Source organism: Bombina bombina, chromosome 2, assembly GCF_027579735.1.
Source record: "Bombina bombina isolate aBomBom1 chromosome 2, aBomBom1.pri, whole genome shotgun sequence".
Lineage (NCBI taxonomy): Eukaryota > Metazoa > Chordata > Amphibia > Anura > Bombinatoridae > Bombina > Bombina bombina.
Window position 1 is genome coordinate 1,052,993,849 of NC_069500.1, and position 24,233 is coordinate 1,053,018,081.

The window sequence follows — 24,233 nt, forward strand, 5'->3', positions numbered from 1 at the left end:
CCTTCCAAACCTCCCCCCCACCCTCCCTTGCCGCTCTTCCCATCATTCCCGTCCTGCCCCTTCCAAAACTTCCTCGCCTGCCTCCCCCCCATTGCTCTCCCCGTCTTTCCCATCCTGCCCCACCTGCACAGGCACCAACTGTCCAGGCCCCACATACCCCACCTGTGCATGCCCCAACTGAGCAGGCCACACCTTACCCACCTGCCCAGGCACCACATTCCCCACCTGAACGTGCCCCACCTTGCCCTTCCATCCTCCCCACCAACTCATTTACCCTGATCCTCACCTTCCTCGGCCTGGAAGGCCGATTAAGCTGCAGCTGCAGAACCATGGAATCTTGCATCATTCCCTGCTGCTGGCAACTTAGCATGTTCTCCTTCCCAGCCATAGATGTAAGTGTCATTACAAATCAACAATAGACCATATATTCTTAAAGGGACATTATACTGATCTAATTATACCTAAATTTATTTTAAATCGAAAACTTTATTTATAAAACTTTTATTTCTGATATGAATGTAAATGTTTCATATTTACATTCTTTTAAATTATGATCCACATTTTTTTTAATAAAAATTATATTGCCTATGTTTTATTTAATCACTGCCCTTTCCCTGTCATAAACCAAAGCAATAATGATTTGTCCATAGGGTTTTTGTTTTATTTTCTATCTTAATAGTTTATCTATGAAGAACATATTTAATGTGTAATTCCTCTTCTATATAGTATATTTTATTCTAATCATGATTTGTATTTAAATTAGTACAATGTTCCTTTGCTATACTTTGATTCTGTTCTGTCATTTATATTAATTTTGAATTCATTCTTTTTTTTTTAGGTTGTGACTCGGCATAGCTGATGCTAGAGGCTCCAGCTAGATTGAAGGGAACCATGCTGAGTTGCCAGCAGCGGCTGGGAATGATGCAAGATTCCATGGTTCTGCAGCTGCAGCTTAATCGCCTTATACTTAATTGCATGATCCATATAGAGGCAAGGCTGCAAGCTGCAGAACCTCAGGCAGAGGAACATGAGGAGGATGCCCTAGAAAGTGGAGAGTCTGGAGATGCCCCAAGGGATCATGAGTAACTCATCCTTCAAATTTTTTGGTGTTAATTTGTTGCCTGTTGGCTATGTTCTAAAATTGTTATTGTATTTATTATGTTTGTGCCTGTTGCCCTTTGTTTGCCCTTCTAAGATGGCTCCAAAGGGGCTGTGTTGGCCTTTGTTTGCTCTTGTCAACTCCCTCCAAGGACTGTAATGCACTGTGTCACCTTGTCAGATGTCTCCAAAGGGGCTGTGTTGCCTTTGTTTGTCCTATCAACTTCCTCCAAGTACTGTGATGCACTATGTCACCTTTGTCAGATGGCTCCAAAGTAGCTGTTTTGGCCTTTGTTTGCCCTTGTCAACTCCCACCAAAGACTGTGATGCACTATGTCACCTTGTCAAATGGCTCCAAAGGGGCTGTGTTAGACTTTGTTTGCCCTTGTCATTTCCCTCCAAGGACTGTAATGCACTATGTCACCTTGTCAGGTGGCTTCAAAGGGGCTGTGTTGGCCTTTGTTTGCCCATGTCAACTCCCAACAAAGACTGTGATGCACTATGTCACCTTGCCAGATGGCTCCAAAGGGGCTGTGTTGGACTTTGTTTGCCCTTGTCATTTCCCTCCAAGGACTGTGATGCACTATGTCACCTTGTCAGATGGCTTCAAAGGGGCTGTGTTGGCCTTTGTTTGCCCTTGTCAACTCCCTCCAAGGACTATGATATACTATGTCACCTTGCCAGATGGCTCCAAAGGGGCTGTGTTATTTGTCATTTGTTATTGTTTAATTATATTTGATGACCTTCATAAATCATATTTATCATAATAAAAAGAATATTTTAATTAAAATGTTATATTTATTATTTATTTATTATTGTCATGTCTAATAAAAGTGCTTTTATGTGATGCTGACAACAGTTATTTCTTTATGGATATGCATTTATAAGGTACTTTTTAATTTCTAATTTTGTTTTACTCAACATACACATATAATATATTTAAAACAGACTATAATCTGAATGTTGACAGCACATATATTCCAATTTGCTTGAAATCTTATTGTAGTAGTAGAAAATAAAAAATCACTGTGTGTAATGCACACATATTTTAGATGATTAATCTCTTTCTATGATGTTTTAATTATATTCAATTAACAAACAATATATTGCTATAGCTAACATATAATGTATAAACAATACAGATTTTTGTGATATATATAGTAGCATTATTTCTATGTTAAACCTTGATGCTTCATAAATATTTCCTAATATTAGTATTCATTTTTTTTTAGATTTCAAACAAGTTTTATTTACATCAAGTTGGTACATTCAAAGTAAAAATACAGGATTCAGTGGATTAGAGTTATGCATATGGTTTAGATAAACATATCCGCCTCCTGTTTAGAATTAAAATGATGACATAAATTTGTAAATTGAGCAACATATAACTTCAACAAAAACTATAACAATAAGAATAAGAATAAAAATAAATAAAAATTGTCTATTACGTTTAAGAGTACCTTGGTACGGAAAAGTTTCAGCTCGTTCTCCACTCCCCACAAAGACAAGAATACTGGGGACCCTGATATCTCAAGAGTTTGAAAAGAGAGCAGAGGGGAAGAAGGAAGGTTAGAGGTATAAAAAAGAATGCCTCTATGTTGCATTAGTAGGAGAAGAAGTTTGTCGTGCGATCAGGTCTTCCCAGATAAATTTAATGTCTGCAAACAGGCTTCATTTTTTCCTCTTAACGTACCCATATTCTTTGAGGACCAATAGGTCGGAGATCTTGCCAATCCAGTCCGTCCAAGTGTCGGTGTATATTGTGTTTTCCAGTGACGTGCAATTAGTGATTTAGCACCTATTGTTCCTATCTTTAATAGTTTAAGTCTGAGTTGGCAGGGAAATGGTGGGAGGTCGTTGAGCAAGGCTATTCTAGGTGTCAAGATAAATTTGTCTGTCAGTAATTGTTGGTAAAAAGTTTCTATTGTATGCCATAAAGGTCTAATTTTCCCACATTCCCACCACATGTGTAGGTAGTGCCCTTTGGTGGGACAGCCTCTTTAACATTTATTGTTTGCCTCAGGGTAGGGTGAGTGAATTTGTGAGGGGGTCAAGTACCACTGCATCAAGACTTTAAAGTTAAGCTCAAGAAGCTTGGGGGATCCTGAGGACCTCTTTGTATTATGAAAAATCCTTAACCATTCCTCACTACTTAATGTGATCCCTAGCTCTTCGTGGCATTTAGATGTGTATGAGGGGAGTATAAGCGCGTGCTCAGATTGAAGAAGTTTTTGCTTTATTGACAAAGCATGTTTTAGGGTATTTGTACTGGAGCATAAATTCTCAAAAGGAGTTAGGTCTCTAAGGTAGTCTTTTTGGTGTGGGGAAGTGTGCACAAAATGAGATAGTTGTGAATATTTCAACCAGTTTGAATACTTTCCGCCTGCCACTGTTGTTAAATTTTCTCTTTCTATCAATTTCCCCTTTTGGGTAAATTCCTTTAATGGTGTAGAGTATCCCCACTCTGCTAATCTCTGCTGTCCACTATCTAGTCCCCCTATCAGCTCGGCATTCATAGGGACTGGAAAAAGGGGGAAACGGGTCCCAGTTTAATAGCGTCCCCTGTTTCAAAGACATGTTTGTGTATCACTAATTCTGCGCACTCAGGTGGTCTGAGAGATCTCGGTACCCAGCACAATGCCCCCACCGTCGGGACTCTGAGGATATGTGAATCCAGGGCCACCCATACTTTCGCATCTCCCATCCTATGCTAGTCCAGAATTCTCTGCAGGGTCACCGCGTTATGATATGCTACAAGATCTGGTAGACCTAGGCCCCCATGTATTGTTGCTCTATACATATTGTCCCTGTTTATCCTGGGTTTACTCTTGCCCCATATGAATAAGTTAATAAGTCTTTGGAGTTGTGCTATGTACCATTTGGGAAGGAGTATGGGAATGGTTTGGAACAAGTACAAGATCCTGGGCAAGGTGGTCATTTTGATGCACTGGGTGCGCCTCCACCAGGATATTGGCTTTGCTGTCCAGGAGCGTAAGTCTTGCTGGGTTATTTTTAGGAGTTTAATGTAGTTCTTGTCAAACATTTGCGTGTGTATGGGGGATAGGTAGATGCCTAAATATTTGATCGATTTCTTTTGAGGACTCATTGGGCAAATGGTTGAAATATTGAGAAAGTCAACCTGGGACATAGGGACAGTAAGGATCTCCGATTTTTGTGTATTTACCGAAAAATTTGAGAAACGGCCAAAGGTGTCTATTTCAATTAAAACTTTGAGTATTGTATGAAGCGGGTCCGTAACTGTAAAGAGCACGTCATCAGCATACAATGCACCTTTTACTTCTGGATTTTGTCTAACGTGGGCCGTGGAAAAAATGAAAAGTATGGGGGACAAAGGGCAAACTTGGCATGTAACGTTTCGGATCTTGAAAGGGCTGGATAACATCCCGTTTGCTTTAACTTTTGCAGAGGGGTGTGTGTATAGGCTAAAAATGCGGCTATCATATGTGGGCCAAAGCCCATAGCCATCAAGGTTTCTTGTAAGAACGTCCAACTGATACGGTCGAACACCTTCTCCGCATCAGTCATCAGGAGGGCGACTGGGATTTTATTGTGTTTGGCATAGGAAATAAGTGTCAGTGTTCTAATAGTATTGTCCCTCGCCTCCCTCCCTCCCAGGGACAAAGCCAACTTGGTCAGTGTGTATCAAAGATTGTAGTACAACATTGATTCGTTTTGCCAGAATCTTACCCAGGATCTTAATATCAGTGTTTAGTAGTCTATAACTACTAGGGTCTGTTAGGTTCTTGTTTGGCTTGGATATGTGCTGTTAGCATGTCTTGGGAAAATGTGCAATTGTCGTCCAGTGTGTGAAATAAATTAAGTAGATGTGGGGCCAGGATGTTCCTATAAGACTTGTAGTATGCGTTTGTAAAGCCATCCGGCCCTGGGCTCTTGCTAGTCGGCAGGTCCCTAATTGCTGAAGTTACTTCAAGTAAAGTTATTGGGCTTTCCATTACAGCTTGTTGTGTAGGTTGTATTGTAGATAAGTCAGCTTTACTGATGTAATCCTGCATATGTGCTAAGTGTTCAGGTGTGTCATTTGAACCCAAGTTATATAGTTTTGAATAGTAATCTCTAAAGTGGTTTGCAATCCCTTCACTGTCAAGAATGTCTAGGTTGTCTGGGGTCGTTAATTTATGTATTTGTGATTTTAGTGTTTGAACTTTTAGTGCTCTAGCCAGTAACGGACCCGCTCTATTAACCTCATAAAAATAAGTCTTTCTGATGCTCAGTGCCCGTCTTTGGGCCTCTTTCATTAGGATCATGTTAAGCTCTTGTCTGGTCTCTGTGAGTTGCTTAAGTAGCATCTTGTCTTTTGGGGTGTTCTTATGGCTCAGTTCTATGCGGTCCAACTGTGCAGTCAAAGTGTCTGTAGTTTGGTTATATGTTTTCTTCCTGTGTGTGGTGTGCTTAATGCATTCTCCTCTAATAACCACTTTGTGGGCCTCCCAAACCGTGCTCTGGGGTGTGTCAGGTGTCACGCTTATAAGAAAGTATTCTTTTATGGAATTTGCTATTGCCTCCGACGTGCGTGGGTGGTGTAACAAGGAATCGTCCATCCTCCATATAAATGGGATGACCGGGTGGTTTGACCATTGTAATTGAGCACTTGTCATTGAGTGGTCTGACCAGGGAGTCGGTTGGATGTCAGAGTATTTGAGTAATAAAAGATGGTTTCTATCGATCAAAACGTAATCAATCCTAGTGTATACCAACCATGGGTGGGAGAAGGTGTAATTTCGTTGTGTCGGGTGTCGTATTCTCCATGTATCTATCAAGCCTAAGTGCTCTAAGCATTTGAACACAGTATTATACGGTCTTCTTTGTGCTGTAGGTCTACTTGAGGAGGCGTCTAGAATAGGGTCTAAGGTAACGTTCAGGTCACCCCCCAGAATTAGTGTTCCTATTTTGTGCTCTAATACTAACTTTTGCAAGCTCTGAAAGAATTTTGCCTTATTACTGTTGGGAGCATTTACTAAGGTCACTGGTCTGTGGAACATTAGCCTTGTCAAGATCAATATTCTGCCCTCAGAGTCTGTCACCTTTTTGTGTAAATGGAGTTGTATGTTTTTATGTAATAGAGTACATACCCCATTTTTCTTAACTCTATCTGAACTGTAGAAACCTATTGTAAGGTCTTTGAAAAGGAATTTGGGTTCTACTCCTCTCACATAATGAGTTTCTTGGAGAAATATAATTGAATCTTTGTATTTAGATAGGCTGCAGAGGGATATTGGTCTCTTCATAGGATAATTAAGGCCTTTCGTGTTCTGAGACACAATGCTCACTAAGGGGTTAGCCATGTGTGTACGTGGGTAAAGGTGTAATATGTAGTCTTATCCCTAGACGACTTTTGATTGGTTGGATTTGAGGTCTCTTGTAGAGAGGAAAAGGACAGAGGTAGAAAAGTGCTGTAAGGAGACGGTCTGTGGTCCTCTTTGTAGGTTTAGTGTAGACAAGCATGAAAATATCAACATTAGTATCAATACTGTAATAGACGATTAAAAAATAAAAATAAAACTTCAAACCATAATACATCAGGTAATAACACTTCAAACAACACATTGTACGATGCGTATTCATCACACGAGGGGGGAAGTAGGCCGGGGGTTACCAGTAAGTAATAGAAAAAAGGGGAAGAAAGGGGGAAAAAAGGGAGGGGATGTAGGCGAGTAACATGCCATACCACTCTTGATGCTGTAATTAACGGCTTATTTAAGTGGGGGTTCACTTATATATTTATAGAAATATAAAGCAAGAGTCAATGGTTATTTCTAACCATTTTTCATACCAGTCTTAATCAGAGTACTTTCCTGCATTCGTCTTGGGGAAGGGCTCTCATGTTGGGTCTAAGTCCGCTCTGGCCAGGGATTGTGTGGCCGTTGTTGTATTTTTCCTCCTTTTCAGCACTGTTGCCCACTCAGATTGCTGGCTGGTCCTTGGAAGGTTTTTCTGTACCTGTTTGCCAGTTGTAAGGTCCCGTATTGAGGGCAGTGACGATTGTGGAATATCCAGTTGTTTGCAGAATAGTTCCAAGTCCTCTGGGTCTTTGTATGGGAAGATTTTATCATCCTTAGTAAATTTAATGGCAAAAGGGAAGCCCCACCTGTAAGGGATTTCCAGATCTGACAAGTGTAGAGTGAGGTATCTTGCCTCCTTCTGCTTTGCAAGTGTTAATGGGCTAAGGTCCGCAAAGATCTGGAGAGAGTCTTTGCAAAATTTAACCAGAGATTTCTTCCTTGCTGCTAGCAGTATTCTTTCTTTGTCCACAAATTTGTGGCAACACAGGACTATATCTCTGGGTGGGGCTGTTGGTGGAGGTCTGGCTCTTAGGGCGCAATGTGCTCTGTCTAGGAGTATGTTATATTCCCTTTCTAACCCCAACTGAAATTTAAATAAATTCTGCAGATATGATGGTATCTGTGGTGGTAAGATCTGTTCAGGGACTCCCCTGATTCTCAGAATTTGACAGCGCCCTCTATTGTCTTCCACTTATGACTGTAGCTGCAGTATTGTGGTGTTCTGTTGTCATGTCGTCTGTGTTTTTTGCAGTTTCTTCTGCTTGATCTTCTAGCTGGAGTACTCTTTGACCCAGAGCATTGATGTCCCTTTTGACTTCCGCTAGGCTGTCTTTTATTATTTTGCTAACTTGTGTCATGAATGAGTTAAGGTCATCCTTGGTGGGCCGCAGGCTGAGATCAGCTCTAGTTATAGGAGTGGGGTCTTCAGGGTGCTCTGCAGTGCCTGAGGTTTCAAACAGTGGGGTTTCCGTTGTTGCAGGATTTGCACTATCAAATGGTTTAAAGAACAAATTTAACTCCCCCCCCCCCCCGGGGTTGTGGGCCTCTGTGTCTTCTCCGCTCTTGACTGCTTCCTTGCTGCCATTTCAAAACAGCGGGATAGTATGAGTCCTGGTTTTAAAGTAGGGTAGGCGCTCTTGTATATGTCCCTATTTGTAGATTCAGATGAGGCATGTAATTTAAACAACTTTTAAATGTACTTTATCATCAAATTTGCTTTGTTCTCTAGTTATACTAGATGAAAGCTAAACCTAGAAAGGTTCATATGCTTATTCTAAGACCTTAAAGGCCACCTCTAGTAGAATGCATTTGACAGATATGTTTTTGCTAGATGGCGTTAGATCTTAAGTTACATATAGATAGCATTGTGCACCTGCAGAAAAAGATATTTGAGTCAGCACTAATTGCCTTAAAAGCACGTCTGTCAAATGATCTGAGATAAGGAGGCAGACAACAGAAGCCAGATACAAGGCAATAACAGAGGTTATGCAAACTGGAGAATGAGAAAATAAATAAAGGGATTATCTATCTTTAAAACAATAATATTTTGGTGAATGATATCCCTTTAATGAAAGCATATAATTCTTCCCTAGATTGAGGGATATCTAAAGGAGGAGGGACAGGATAGGGAAATTCAGAAACTGCAGGTTCCATTGAACAAAATATTTAAAACGAGGCCTTTTATAACATTCCTCTATGTGTCTAATAAAAATGTTTTAATCCCATTAAGTTATGCTATAAAATTCTGAAAAAATATAAATGTTCTAATGATAAAAACTATAACCTTATGCTAAGGGAAGGCATTAGCAGAAAATTATTTAGTACAAAAGATGAGGGCTAATAATTATAAAACCTGGAGAATGACACCTGTCACAAAATTATTAATAAAATAAAATTCACAGTTGCATATAAATTGATATTATTTAGGAATGACTAAAATCCCTACATATTGTTATCCTTTTAAATCCGGGAAAAAAAATATGCGACTCAAGGCCTAACAGAGGGCAATCACTGGTCAGGCGAGTGTCTTCAATTGCTCCTAACGGCACCGGACTGGAAGAAGGCCTCGATGCGGTCACGTGGAGGCCGTGATGCGGTCACGCAGACAGGGCCGTCTTTATTATTGACTGGACCCTGGGCAAAAATTTTCTTGGGCCCCCCCATGCAATTTCACTCTCCACCCCAACATCCCAAAAAACAACTAAATCAATTTTTTTTTAATTATTAGCCCAGCAGTGGATCATCCACTGCTGGGCTAATCATTTAAAAAAAATTGAAATACATTGCAATATGTGAAACTGGACCTAAGCAGAACTAATAAGTAAATAAATATATAAATTCCTCCACTGTGGATTCATTTAATATTCTTTTGAATGTGATTCTAGTGTGAAGTTAGCTGGTTAAAGAGATTTAGGGCAGCCAACAGGAGCAAAGCAAGGTAAAGACTGAGGAGGAAGCATGGAGGTGCAGAGAAAAATAAGTTTACTGACTGGAACAGCAGAACTACTATGGGAATCTGTAAAATCGGAGACAGAGAGAAAACAAAAACTATAAAAATAAAACTTACATTAATCTGTGAAGTATCAGCATGACACTATACATCAGCCACAGCAGCACTTGTCACTTCTTTGCTAGGAACAAGTTCCCTCTCACCCTGCACTAGACAATGCTGCATGGGGAGTGGCGTGTGTGCACTCACTTATTCTTCCCACTGACACCTTTCTACAAAGCACTGTTCCCCTAACAAACTTCAGTTAGTTGATCTTAGGGCCACAGCAGAAAGAGCAGGGCTAAGGGGACCAGCAGAAAGGATGCTGTCTGTCCAAGGCTGCATGGATACAGTGTGGGATGAGTCACACAGCCTCAAGACTGAAGAGAGCAGTGTATGCAGCTGCACAGATGCTCAAATCCTCACGTCCTTGCCGCTCCAGCTTTCTGCTGCATGCGCCAACAGTCAGCCCTACCCAGAAACAATCCCTACCACCAGAGCAGTGACCTGGTAACAGTGGTAACCCCAGTAGGACCTTTTCTGATGCAGTGGGAATGGCTGGATACCAAGTTAAGGCTTTGCATTCAGTGCTGCACAGTGCACATCTAAAACAGCACATGGCAAAAGCTTGGCATGTCACATGACACCGGCACGGTCTGGCACAGTTTAAAAAAATATATATATATATAAACAGAGTACTTTTGACTGTGACAGTATTAGGATTGAATGTATGTGTTCCCCATGTCACATCAGCATGGGACTCTTGGGCCCCTCAACAGAAACTGGGCCCTGGGCAGCTGCCCCTTTTGCCCTGTGTTAAAGATGGTCCTGCACGCGGAGGCCAAGATGCAGTCACGTGGAGGCTGCAATCCGCTCCATAGAGGGGACAAAGACTGATGAGAGTGGCGGTCAAAAGGATTTAACTTCAGGGACAAAACATCCACTGACACCAATGTAGAAAGTAAAATTAATAATAAAAATTAAGTTAAAATAAATATTACAGATCTACTTGTATAGTTTAGGGAAAAACAAAGTACATAGACTAAGGGATAAACTAAATACATAATACTATAAGCTAGAAAGAAAATAAAACATTATTATGAAAGACTAAGTTGTAGATTTTGAGAAATACAAGGAGAGAAATGATACATGACCTGTTATCTGGAAGCAGCAAAGAAAAGAGGAAGTGCTAGACTTTTTCATTACAGTTTATTAGGCTGCTGTGTGCTGATTGGTGCAGTCTTGTTACTATGCTTTTTTTTTCTCTGTGTGTTTTCTTTGCTGCTGTTTGGATTCAGTAAAGATTTGATGCAAAATATGAAGCCTACTGTCTTGTCATAAAATTGAATGTTGGGGGTTGACAAGATAAAGTTTATTTTGGTGGGAGATCTGAAGATAATTGCAGCTGGAAGCCTTGTCTGCTTGTTGAATGAATAAATGAAGCCCAAAGTATTAGTACAATTTACAAGATGTGAAGCAATTTAAATACCACCCAGTACTGGCATTTCCTGATGGGCTGGAATGGCATGGAATTAAAACCCCTTAAAAAATGACTGCAAACCACATTGTAAAGCACTACAAATGGATTGGAATAGACACCATTGTTAGATCTTTGAAATGTTGTTGATAATATAACAGCTTTTTATGTGTGAATTACTAATGAGTTTATGATACACTGAATTGCCTAAAACTATTTGAAAATATATTTAAAAAAAAAAAAAACATTTAACCCATGTTACCAATACAATTATATTTTGTAATAGAAATGTAAATATTTCCACCTATCTTTTGATCTAAAGATAAAAGCTGCATTATTAATACACATGCTCAAGCAAGTACATAACAAAAACATTTAAACTGTGCAGCTGCGTACGATCTGCCTGAAGTCTTTCCTCTATGAGAAACAGAGTAAGTGATGCTTGAATTCTTTAGGCTATTTGCAACCTGCTAAGTACTGAAATGCAAATGTGAGTGCTAGCACATTCAAACATTCCTCTAATTACTTCTGACAAGAAAATCAAGAAAAAAAATCACAATATTTTGGTGGCCCATAAAGATTCTAAATCATGTAATCTTCTTAATGTGTTGCTTGAAACAGCTGCACGCTCTTTACTATGTTATCTGCAACATTTTATTACAGTTTCTAAGACTATTACATTACTTTATTGAACACACACAGCTTTGGAGTATTGTAATAAATTATTTATGTTTTGCTTTTGGAAAATCTTTTTTTTGTTGCTATCTATTTGCATATACATATATGTTTATCAGAAAGGTTAACTTAAAGCTGCTTTTAAATACATTAACTGCTAGATTACGAGTTTTGCGTTAGCCCGCTGGTATTACGAGTCTTACAGGTACAGGTGTACCGCTCACTTTTTTGGCACGACTCAAAAATACTGCAAATCCATTTACGTCAATTGCGTATCCTATATTGTTAATGGGATTTTCCTAACGCCGGTATTACGAGTCTTTCAAAAAGTGAGCGGTACACCCTCTCCTGTCAAGACTCGTATCGCATTTAAAAGTCAGTGGTTAAGAATTTTATAGGCTAACGCTGTAGCATAAAACTCTTAACTAAAGTGCTAAAAGTACACTAACATCCATAAACTACCTATTAACCCCTAAACCGAGGCCCCCCCACATCACAAACACTAAAATACATTTTTTAACCCCTAATCTGCTGAACCGGACATCACCACCACTTTAATAAATATATTAACCCCCTAAACCGCCACACTCCCACCTCGCAAACACTAGTTAAATTTTATTAATCCCTAATCTGCAGTCCCTAACATTGCCGACACCTACCTACATGTATTAACCCCTAATCTGCCGCCCCCAACATCGCCGCCACTATATTAAATGTATTAACCCCTAAATCTAAGTCTAACCCTAACCCTAACACCCCCCTAACTTAAATATTATTTAAATAAATCTAAATAAAATTACTACAATTAAATAAATTATTCCTATTTAAAACTAAATACTTACCTATAAAATAAACCCTAAGCTAGCTACAATATAACTAATAGTTACATTGTAGCTATCTCAGGGTTTATTTTTATTTTACAGGCAACTTTGTATTTATTTTAACTAGGTAGACTAGTTACTAAATAGTTATTAACTATTTACTAACTACCTAGCTAAAATAAATACAAATTTACCTGTAAAATAAAACCTAACCTAAGTTACACTAACACCTAACACTACACTAGACTTAAATTATTTCCCTAAATTAAATTAAATTGATTACAATAAAATAAAATAAACTAAAGTAAAAAGAAAAAACTAAATTACAGAAACTAATAAACTAATTACAAATTTTTTAAACTAATTACACCTACTCTAATCCCCCGAATAAAATAAAAAAGCCCTACCCTATACTAAATTACAAATAGCCCTTTAAAGGGCTTTTTGCGGGGCATTGCCCCTAAGTAATCAGCTCTTTTACCTGTAAAAAACAAGTACAATACCCCCCCAACATTAAAACCCACCACCCACACACCGAACCCTACTCTAAAACCCACCCAATCCCCCCTTAAAAAAACCTAACACTAACCCCTTGAAGATCACCCTACCTTGAGAGGTCTTCACCCAGCCGGGCCGAAGTCCTCTACAAAGCCGGGGCGAAGTGGTCCTCTAGACGGGCAGAAGTCTTTATCCAACCTGGGAAGAAGAGGTCCTCCAGACGGGCAGAAGTCTTCATCCAGATGGCATCTTCTATCTTCAAGACATCCGACGCGGAGCATCCTCTTCAAACGACGTCCAACTGAAGAATGAAGGTTCCTTTAAATGACGTCATCCAAGATGGCGTCCCTTCAATTTTGATTGGCTGATAGAATTCTATCAGCCAATCAGAATTAAGGTAGAAAAAATCCTATTGGCTGATGCAATCAGCCAATAGGATTGAAGTTCAATCCTATTGGCTGATCCAATCAGCCAAAATGATTGAGCTGGCATTCTACTGGCTGATTGAAGAAAGAAGATGCCGCCTGGATGAAGACTTTTGCCCGTCTGGAGGACCACTTTGCTCGGCTTCGTAGATTACTTCGGCCCGGTTAGGTGAAGACTTCTAAAGGTAGGGTGAACTTCAAGGGGTTAGTGTTAGGTTTTATTAAGGGGGTATAGGGTGGGTTTTAGAGTAGGGTTGGATGTGTGGGTGGTGGGTTTTAATGTTGGTGGGTATTGTACTTTTTTTTACAGGTAAAATTACTTTGGGCAATGCCCTGAAAAAGGCCCTTTTAAGGGCTATTTGTAATTTAGTATAGGGTAGGGCTTTTTATTATTTTGGGGGGCTTTTTTATTTTATTAGTGGGATTAAATTAGGTGTAATTAGTTTAAGAAACTTGTAATTATTTTATTATTTTCTGTAATTTAGTGGGTTTTTTTCGTACTTTAGAAAATTGTATTTAATTGTAGTTAATGTAGGGAATTAATTCAATTATAGTATAGTATTAGGTGTAATTGTAACTTAGGTTAGGTTTTATTTTACAGGTATATTTCTATTTATTTTAGCTAGGTAGCTATTAAATAGTTAATAACTATTTAATAACTATTGTACCTAGTTTAGATAAATACAAAGTTGCCTGTAAAATAAAAATAAATCATAAGATAGATACAATGTAACTATTAGTTATATTGTAGCTAGCTTAGGGTTTATTTTATAGGTAAGTATTTAGTTTTAAATAGGAATAATTTAGTTAATTGTAGTTATTTTATTTAGATTATTTTAAATTATATTTAAATTAGGGGGGGGGGTTAGGGTTAGACTTAGGTTTAGGGGTTAAGAACTTTAATATAGTGGCAGTGACATTGGGGGCGGCAGATTAGAGGTTAATAACTGTAGGTAGGTGGTGGCGACATTGGGAGCAGCAGATTAGGGGTTAATAAATATAATGTAGGGTTTGGCGATGTTGGGGGTGGAAGATTAGGGGTTAATACATTTAATGTAGGTGGCGGCGGTGTCCGGAGTGGCAGATTAGGGGTTAATAATATAATGTAGGTGTCAGCGATGTCAGGGGCGGCAGATTAGGGGTTAATAAGTGTAAGATTAGGGGTGTTTAGACTCTGGGTTCATGTTAGGGTGTTAGGTGTAGACATAAAAAGTATTTTCCCATAGGAATCAATGGGGCTGCGTTAGGAGCTGAACGCTGCTTTTTTGCAGGTGTTAGGTTTTTTTCAGCCGGCTCTCCCCCATTGATTCCTATGAGGAAATTGTGCACGAGCATGTTTAGCCAGCTCACCACTACCGTAAGCAGCGCTGGTATTACAGTGAGATGTGGAGCAAAATTTTGCTCGCCGCTCACTTTTCTGTGGCTAACGCCGGGTTTGTAAAAACCCGTAATACCAGCTCTGTCTGTAGGTGAGCGGTGAGCAGAAACTGCTCGTTAGCACCGCACAGCCTTACCGACAAAACTCGTAATCTAGTTTCCACATGTATGCACTTCCAGTTGTTTATTTTTACTTTTTTTGTATTTTAGGCTTAAAGGGACAGTCAAGTCCAAAAAAACTTTCATGATTTAAATAGAATATGCAATTTTAAACAACTTCAATCACCAATTCTGCTTTGTTCTTTTGGTATTCTTAGTTGAAAGCTAAACCTTGGAGGTTCATATGCTAATTTCTTAGACCTTGAAGACTGCCTCTAATCTGAATGCATTTTGACCACTAGAGGGCATTAGTTCATGTGTTTCATATTGATAACATTGAGCTCATGCACGTGAAGTGACCTAGGAGTGAGCACTGATTGGCTAAAATGCAAGTCTGTCAAAAGAACTGAAATAAGGGGTCAGTCAGCAGAAGCTTAGATACAAGGTAATAACAGAGGTAAAACGTGTATTATTATAAACGTGTTAGTTATGCAAAACTTGGGAATGGGTAATAAAGGGATTATCTTTCTTTTTAAACAACAAAAATTCTGGTGTTGACTGTCCCTTTATGGAAATTTAGCAATTGAATCAAAGTAAACAATTAAAGGGACATAAAACACACATTTTTCTTTCATGATTTAGAAAGAGCATGCAAATTAAAAAAAAACTTTTTACTTTACTTATATTATCTAATTTGCTTCATTCTCTTGATATCCTTTGTAGAAAAGTATATCTATATAGGCTCAGTAGCTGCTGATTGGTGGCTGCACATAGATGCCTCCTGTTATTGGCTCACCCATGTGCACTGCTATTTCTTCAACAAAGGATATCTGTAGAATGAAGCAAATTAAATAATAGAAGTACATTGCAATGTTGTTTAAAATTGTATTCTCTATCTGAATCATGAAAATACAAATAGGTTTCATGTCCCTTTAAGTGCTATGTGTGAAAATAAAAAAAAAAATCTATAAATATGCAAACATTGAAAATAGTTTTGCTTCCAAGTCATCCCAATAATTAATAAAAATTATTTGAACAACTTTAGTTTGAAGTCACAGTTATTTAAAATCCATTGAATCTTCTTGCTTATCTATGTGAAGATAGCATCAGTTATAGGTCACTTGAAGAAATGACATGAAGAGCAACATTTTCAAAAAAATGAAAAGGACATTAAATTCAACCAATAGATATCATATATATTGAAGAACACTACTTAAACTTGTTAAAACTTTTTTTTTTTTTTTTGTTTAACGAAGGTTGCAATAAAGCTGTTTATTTTGATTTTGAACTTAAAGGAACATGAAACCCCAAAAAAATATTTCATGATTCAGATGGAGAATACAATTTTAAACAACTTTCTAATTTACTTCTATTATCTTATTTGTTGTAATCTCTTGGTAATATGTGTTGAAGGAGCAGCAATGCACTACTGGTTTCTAACTGAACACATGGCATGGGTGAGCCAATGACAATTTGTGTATATATGCAGCTACCAATCAGCAGCTAGAACCTAGGTTCTTTGCAGCTCCTGAGCTTACATACATAAAACCTTCAGCAAATGATAACAAGAGAAGGAAGCAAATTAAATAATAGAAGTAAATTAGAAAGTTGTTTAAAATTGTATTTGCTATCTGAATCATGAAATAAATCTGGGGCTTCATGTCCCTTTAACATGAAGTAGGTGATGGGAAAATCCATTAGGTAAATTCATTAACTGATAAGGGCACCTCAACTTTATAGGTATGCAGGGACACACCCTATGAGTATAAGCAAAAAAAAGTTTAATTTTTAACACAGAAAAATCCTTTTATCAATAAGATGTAATAAACACTAAATTGCCCTTGTTTTGATGCAACAAAGAACTCAAAAAATACTCCAATGTCTTTTTGCATTTTCTTCTAAATGTTCTTAATAATCATTTCTAAGGACACATTTGAACATAAAAAAATGGACCTGAAATGCTAGTTAAAGGGACAGTCTACGCCTGAATTTGTATTTTTTTAAAAAGATAAATAATCCCTTTAATACCCATTCCCCACTTTTGCAATATAATTATACAGGGATTGCAGAATTATTAGGCAAATGAGTATTTTGACCACATCATCCTCTTTATGCATGTTGTCTTACTCCAAGCTGTATAGGCTCGAAAGCCTACTACCAATTAAGCATATTAGGTGATGTGCATCTCTGTAATGAGAAGGGGTGTGGTCTAATGACATCAACACCCTATATCAGGTGTGCATAATTATTAGGCAACTTCCTTTCCTTTGGCAAAAGGGGTCAAAAGAAGGACTTGACAGGCTCAGAAAAGTAAAAAATAGTGAGATATCTTGCAGAGGGATGCAGCACTCTTAAAATTGCAAAGCTTCTGAAGCGTGATCATCAAACAATCAAGCGTTTCATTCAAAAACCAAGGCGCAAAATAACTGCCCATGAACTGAGAAAAGTCAAGCGTGCAGCTGCCAAGATGCCACTTGCCACCAGTTTGGCCATATTTCAGTCACTGGAGTGCCCAAAAGCACAAGGTGTGCAATACTCAGAGACATGGCCAAGGTAAGAAAGGCTGAAAGACGACCACCACTGAACAAGACACACAAGCTGAAACGTCAAGACTGGGCCAAGAAATATCTCAAGACTGATTTTTCTAAGGTTTTATGGACTGATGAAATGAGAGTGAGTCTTGATGGGCCAGGTGGATGGGCCCGTGGCTGGATTGGTAAAGGGCAGAGAGCTCCAGTCCGACTCAGACGCCAGCAAGGTGGAGGTGGAGTACTGGTTTGGGCTGGTATCATCAAAGATGAGCTTGTGGGGCTTTTTCGGGTTGAGGATGGAGTCAAGCTCAACTCCCAGTCCTACTGCCAGTTTCTGGAAGACACCTTCTTCAAGCAGTGGTACAGGAAGAAGTCTGCATCCTTCAAGAAAAACATGATTTTCATGCAGGACAATGCTCCATCACACGCGTCCAAGTACTCCACAGCGTGGCTGGCAAGAAAGGGTATAAAAGAAGAAAATCTAATGACATGGCCTCCTTGTTCACCTGATCTGAACCCCATTGAGAACCTGTGGTCCATCATCAAATGTGAGATTTACAAGGAGGGAAAACAGTACACCTCTCTGAACAGTGTCTGGGAGGCTGTGGTTGCTGCTGCACGCAATGTTGATGGTGAACAGATCAAAACACTGACAGAATCCATGGATGGCAGGCTTTTGAGTGTCCTTGCAAAGAAAGGTGGCTATATTGGTCACTGATTTGTTTTTGTTTTGTTTTTGAATGTCAGAAATGTATATTTGTGAATGTTGAGATGTTATATTGGTTTCACTGGTAAAAATAAATAATTGAAATGGGTATATATTTGTTTTTTGTTAAGTTGCCTAATAATTATGCACAGTAATAGTCACCTGCACACACAGATATCCCCCTAAAATAGCTATAACTAAAAACAAACTAAAAACTACTTCCAAAACTATTCAGCTTTGATATTAATGAGTTTTTTGGGTTCATTGAGAACATGGTTGTTGTTCAATAATAAAATTAATCCTCAAAAATACAACTTGCCTAATAATTCTGCACTCCCTGTATTAACATGCTTTTTACCTCTGTGATTACCTTGTAGCTAAGCTTCTGCTGACTGCCCCCTTATTTCAGTTCTTTTGACAGACTTTCATATTAGACAATCGGTGCTGACTCATATATAACTCCACAGGAGTGAGCACGTTATCTATACGGCACACATGAACTAGCACTGTCTAACTGTTAAAAATCGTAAAAATTCACTGAGATAAGAGGTGAACTTCAAGGACTTAGAAATTAGCATATGAGCCTACCTAGCGTTAACTTTCAACAAATAATACCAAGAGAACAAAGAGAATTTGTGGACAAAAGTAAATTGAAAAGTTGTTTTAAATTGCATGCCCTATCTGAATCATGAAAAGGCAGACAGTGTTGCCAATAAGAGGTCGTACTACACAGGCTATCAACATCTGTAGCTGTTTGCTCCAGCAGTACTGCTATAGAGGGAAGGTCTTACGTGGTGAAATGAATCCCCTGCTAACAGTTCAGTCTCAATATCTAAGTTATTTACCTCTATAGCAATCAGAAGAATCAGAAGAAGTAGCAGACCTACTCAAAAGAGGGTCTTAGTGCAAAAAATGTTTTTGGGCCCCTCAAAGTTAACTTACTATTGAGGAATAGTAATAATATACTGTATATGATAGATGAATCTGCAATCTGGACTAATAAAAGGATCTTCTTGGTTTTGTAAACATTCTGCTTATGCCTATGTATAAAATGGCTGCCATGCACCCCCCCCCGCACTTGGGCCCTGGTATCGCTGCACCTGCTGCACCATTGGTAGTAGCGCCCCTGAGTGGAAGCGTGAATCTTCAGAATTCATTAGCAAATGCAGTATGGCTTCTCATTTGCTTACTGCCTGTCAAAACAGCGATAAAAAAGTCTAGAACACTTTACATGCTTAGATATCTTGATCTTCAATGTGTAGATCATGTTAAGAATAACCCTCCTGATTTACTGGTATCAACATTACAAGCCAGTGTTCTTTAGACACCAGTTTTATTGCCATGTTACAAAAAAACAAAAAAAACAATTGCATTTTCCTATACAGTATTAAGCAAAACACCCAAAACCTTATGACAAAATACCCAACTTAAAAAAACAAGAAAAGTTATTCTAAATCTATCCCCTCCCAAAAAAAGTAACAAATATTAAAATCGCCTTTTTAGGTGCAACATATAAAAGTAATTTTAATATCCTTAATAACAATCACAACCTTTCAAATATACAGGTATTAACACAAGGGGGTCAATTTATCAAATGTCGGGCGGACATGATTCGCTGTAGCAAATCATGTCTGCCCGACATTGCTAAATGCTGACAGCATATTATATCCGCATTTAACATTGCACAAGCAGATGTCAATCATCCCAATCGGATCAGGAGGATTGCAGTCCGTTACCTTAATTCTGATTCTTAACTTAAAGGGACATAATACTCATATGCTAAATCACTTGAAGCTGATGCAGTATAACTGTAAAAAGCTGACAGGAAAATATCACCGGAGTATCTCTATGTAAAAAAGGAAGATATTTTACCTCACAATCTCCTCCGCTCAGCAGAGTAAGTTCTGTGTAAAAAGTTATACTCAGCTGCTCCCAGCTGCAGGTAAAAAAATTTAAAAAATGAAGAAATGAACAACAGCCAATCAGCATCAGCAGTGCTGAGGTCATGAACTCTTACTGTGATCTCATGAGATTTGACTTAACTCTCATGAGATTTCATAGTAATCTTCCTTTACCTGATTGGTGAAATAATATGAGAGTGCACGAAGCTCATCCTTTCAGTTGTCCCGGGACAGACACACTAAAATGCTGCTTAGAAATCCTTTACAATGTGAGGTGGCTACTGAGGAACTTTTGAGGTAAAATATCTTTCTTTTTTACATAGAGATGTTCAGGTGATATTTTCTAGTCAGCTTTTTAGAGCTATGCTGCATCACTTTCAAGTGTTTAAACATTTGGGTATTATGGCCCTTTAAGTTTCAGACGGACCTGAAACTTTGCGGGTAGAAAGCATCATCCGCTGCTTAATAAATCTACCCCTCTGTTTTAGTAATGTTATATACTCTAAATACAATGCTGAGACATTACATTATATGCTCAGTTTAATAAATATAAATAACAGTGGGTAGGACTGAAAAGCAAGACATTTTATATGTTTGCAATTCAATTATAATTACTATTGCAAATCTAAAAAACATTAAATAGTTTAATGCATTTAAAGACAGGTGTAATATAAAAGGGTTGAAACACATAAGTAATCTTTGGAACAGCAGTGTAGTTCTACTTTAGAGCTCAACATGTCTTGTAGCTATGCTCATATGCTTCTTGTGATTGGTTCACTGGTTCATGTTCAGCTCCAGGTTGTCAGAGCATTTTAACCCCTTTTGCAGGGGTTAAACAAATAGAGGCTGATTTCAAGCCTTTAGAAAAATGTATTTAAAGGGACAGTAAATGTAAAAATGTTACATAATTATATAACCTTATCCTAGCGACACCTTCAAAAACAAAAGGTTTGAGAGATTTACCCCCAAAGATATACTTTCCTTTTGTTCCTCGTCAGTCTCTTATGATGTTTCTTCTTCCTAAAACTGCCTTAACGGTATGCTGTGTAATCACAGAGTGCACGATCATGGCATTGAACTTAATGTAGGCTGCTTTACCCAGCACGGAAGCCAACTACATTTAGTTCAATGGTACGATCGGGCTCTCTGTGATTAGACAGTGTGGCCGTGACTCACTTTTGAGAAAAATAAATTCATTAGAGACTAGTGAGTAATGGAAGGTAAGTCTGTCTTTGGGGAGTAAATCTCTCAAATCTCTTTTGGTTTTGAAGGTGTTGCTAGGATAATGTTACATAATTCTGCACATAAGGGACATTTACTGTTCCTTTAATAATTTTCTATAAAAAATCACCATATAAATGTTAGGAGATTTTTGCATACAAATCAATTGCTAAGTTTTTCTAAAGGATTGAAATTAACACCATAGGTATTTGCAAGCAACATTATAACAATGTAATGATCCAACACAGAATATTTCATTCCTGCTTCTTTGTGGCACTATTAGGGTCTTTTATTCAGATATAGAATTGACAAACCCTATGGTTTATAAAGAATGTATAGCAACTTTGAAACTATGTGGTAAAAAGAAGTGTGTATATGTGCGCTAACAGCTAAGGGGTTAAATTATTGATATAGAGTATTATTACAGAGACAAACAATGTTAAAAAGTAGTATCTAATCAATAATAAAAATATGTATAATACACCAAATTAATAGAAATAATTAAAATTAATCCTCACATATGACCGGTCATCTAAATGTTATGTATATAAAATAGGAACACAAAACAATTGTAAATAGTTACAAATGATTTCCACCTTAAAAGTCACCAAAATGGTAACTATATAATTAAAAGGCTATTGCACTAATGGTACATAGAAATGTCATTGGTTATATAATATAACCAACTAATATCCTTTTAGGATGTGTATTACAGTGTGTTTTTACTGCAAATGGAGGTCTCTTTTTACAAACACACTTGTTAGCTTATTTTAGAGTCCTTAATTAGGATATATATATATATTGTTTTCTCTTTTCTCGTGAAATCTCTTTTTTCAAACAAACTGGGTTGCTTATTCTGAAAGTCCTTAATCAGGGTACACACCGGTTTCCCTTTTTCCGTATGAAAGCTTATTTATAGCTTTAATAGGGTTCCAACCTTGGGATAGTGTTGATAACAAATGTGTTTGCTGGAAATGTCACTTATTAGCCTAACAGGTATGAACAGATGTATGGATTTGTAGGTTTTTATTTTGACTCATGGAGTCCCTTCAAATAGTGTTAAGGTGTTGTAATACACAATTATAGAAAGTTATTTGCAGATAAATCCCATGAAAGAACCACACTCACGGGCTGCTACACCTCTGTGTGCCTACCTGATTCTGTGAAATGTTACCCGTTCCATTGTGGCAAGGCACAGGTGTCTGTGCAGCTCCGTGTAGTTGGTGACGTCACTCATGGCGTCCGTAACTGGGAAAAGTAGTTCAGTGATGTTCCAAGTATCCTTACTCTACGCAGAGTTGTATTAGGTCCGTAGGTGAAAAGCAATCCCTTTTAAGAATCCGTCTTAATCCTCCATATGGGCTTTATACTTTCAATGTTGACAACTTGTCTTGCTACCATCAATGCGTTTTGCCGTTAGCAACGGCTTTAGCAAGATGGTTCTGAGTGATTTGCAGATTCCTTATAAATGTATGCCCGACAGATGATTGGTTAAACATATCATCTAGGTTACAGGCTCTTTAATAAAGGTGGAAATTTGTTAAGGTGGACTGGTTAGGTAATCGTACAAGAAATTCCTGTGTACTAGCATTATCAATATGGAAGTAGGACATTAACAGGTATATTTAGCATCATGAACCGTTATAATGCTAAGTTGCCTATGGTTAATTTAACAATTTACCCTTATAAAATTGAGGTTGAAATCAATAAGATATGTACAAAAAATGGTACCACAGAAATATTAAAAATAAATCTGTCTAGAATTATGTGTAATATTTTGTAATATACGCTGTCCAGACACGTTCAAGTCAGATTCAGTTAAAAATGATACACCAAAAATGGTGTTAAATCGATACTAACCCAAATGACTATATTCTTTCTATAGATACCATATATATCTAAATACGCTATACATAATACAGCTATAATTCATGGTTTTATATCTTTATATAAACAATATATGGAAGAGTTATTACATAGATAAGAAAAAATATATATATATCCTTACAGTTATAATATCGAATTAGAGCCTTGCAAACCCAGGATATTATATTGCGTAGTGTAATCAAGCTAAAAATAAAAAATAAAAATAAAGCTAAAAATACGGATTTTAGTCTAGAATAAAGTTGTTGAGGTCTAATTCTGAGTTTAACTCATAAATTAATTCTTCTTCTTTCCTTAATAATAAATGGTAATAGTCCCCTCCTCGCCAGGGTTTTTTGATTTTACATATACCCCAGTATTTTAAGTCCTTAATATTATTCTGATCTATCACCCTAAAATGCTCATAGAGGTGAGTTTCTTGATCTCCTTTCTTAATTAAGAAGAAACTCGCCTCTATGAGCATTTTAGGGTGAAACATCAGAATAATAGGGGAGGGGACTATGACCATTTATTATTAAGGAAAGAAGCAGAATTAATTTATGAGTTACAGACAATATACCCACAAGGTTTAAACTCAGAATTAGACCTCAACCCCTTTATTCTAAACTAAAATCCATATGTTTAGCTTTATTTTGATTTTTGATTTTTAGCTTGATTACACTACCCAATAGAATATCCTGGGTTTGCAAGGCTCTGAATCGATATTATAACTGTAAGGATATTTATTTAATAAAAATGATTCCTTATCTATGTAATAACTCTTCCATATATTGTTTATATAAAGATATAAAACAATGAATTATAGCTGTATTATGTATAGCGTATTTAGATATATATGGTATCTATAGAAAGAATATAGTCATTTGGGTTAATATCGATTTAACACCATTTTTGGTGTATCATTTTTAACTGAATCTGACTTGAGCATGTCTGGACAGTGTATATTACAATATATTACACATAATTCTAGACAGATTTCTTTTTAATATTTTTGTGGTACCATTTTTTGTACATATCTTATAGATTTCAACCTCAATTTTATAAGGGTGAATTGTTAAATTAACCATAGACAACTTAGCATTATAACGGTTCATGATGCTAAATATGCCTGTTAATGTCCTACTTCCATATTGATAATGCTAGTACACAGGAATTTCTTGTACGATTACCTAACCATGCCACCTTAAAGCCCTTGCTAATGGCAAAATGC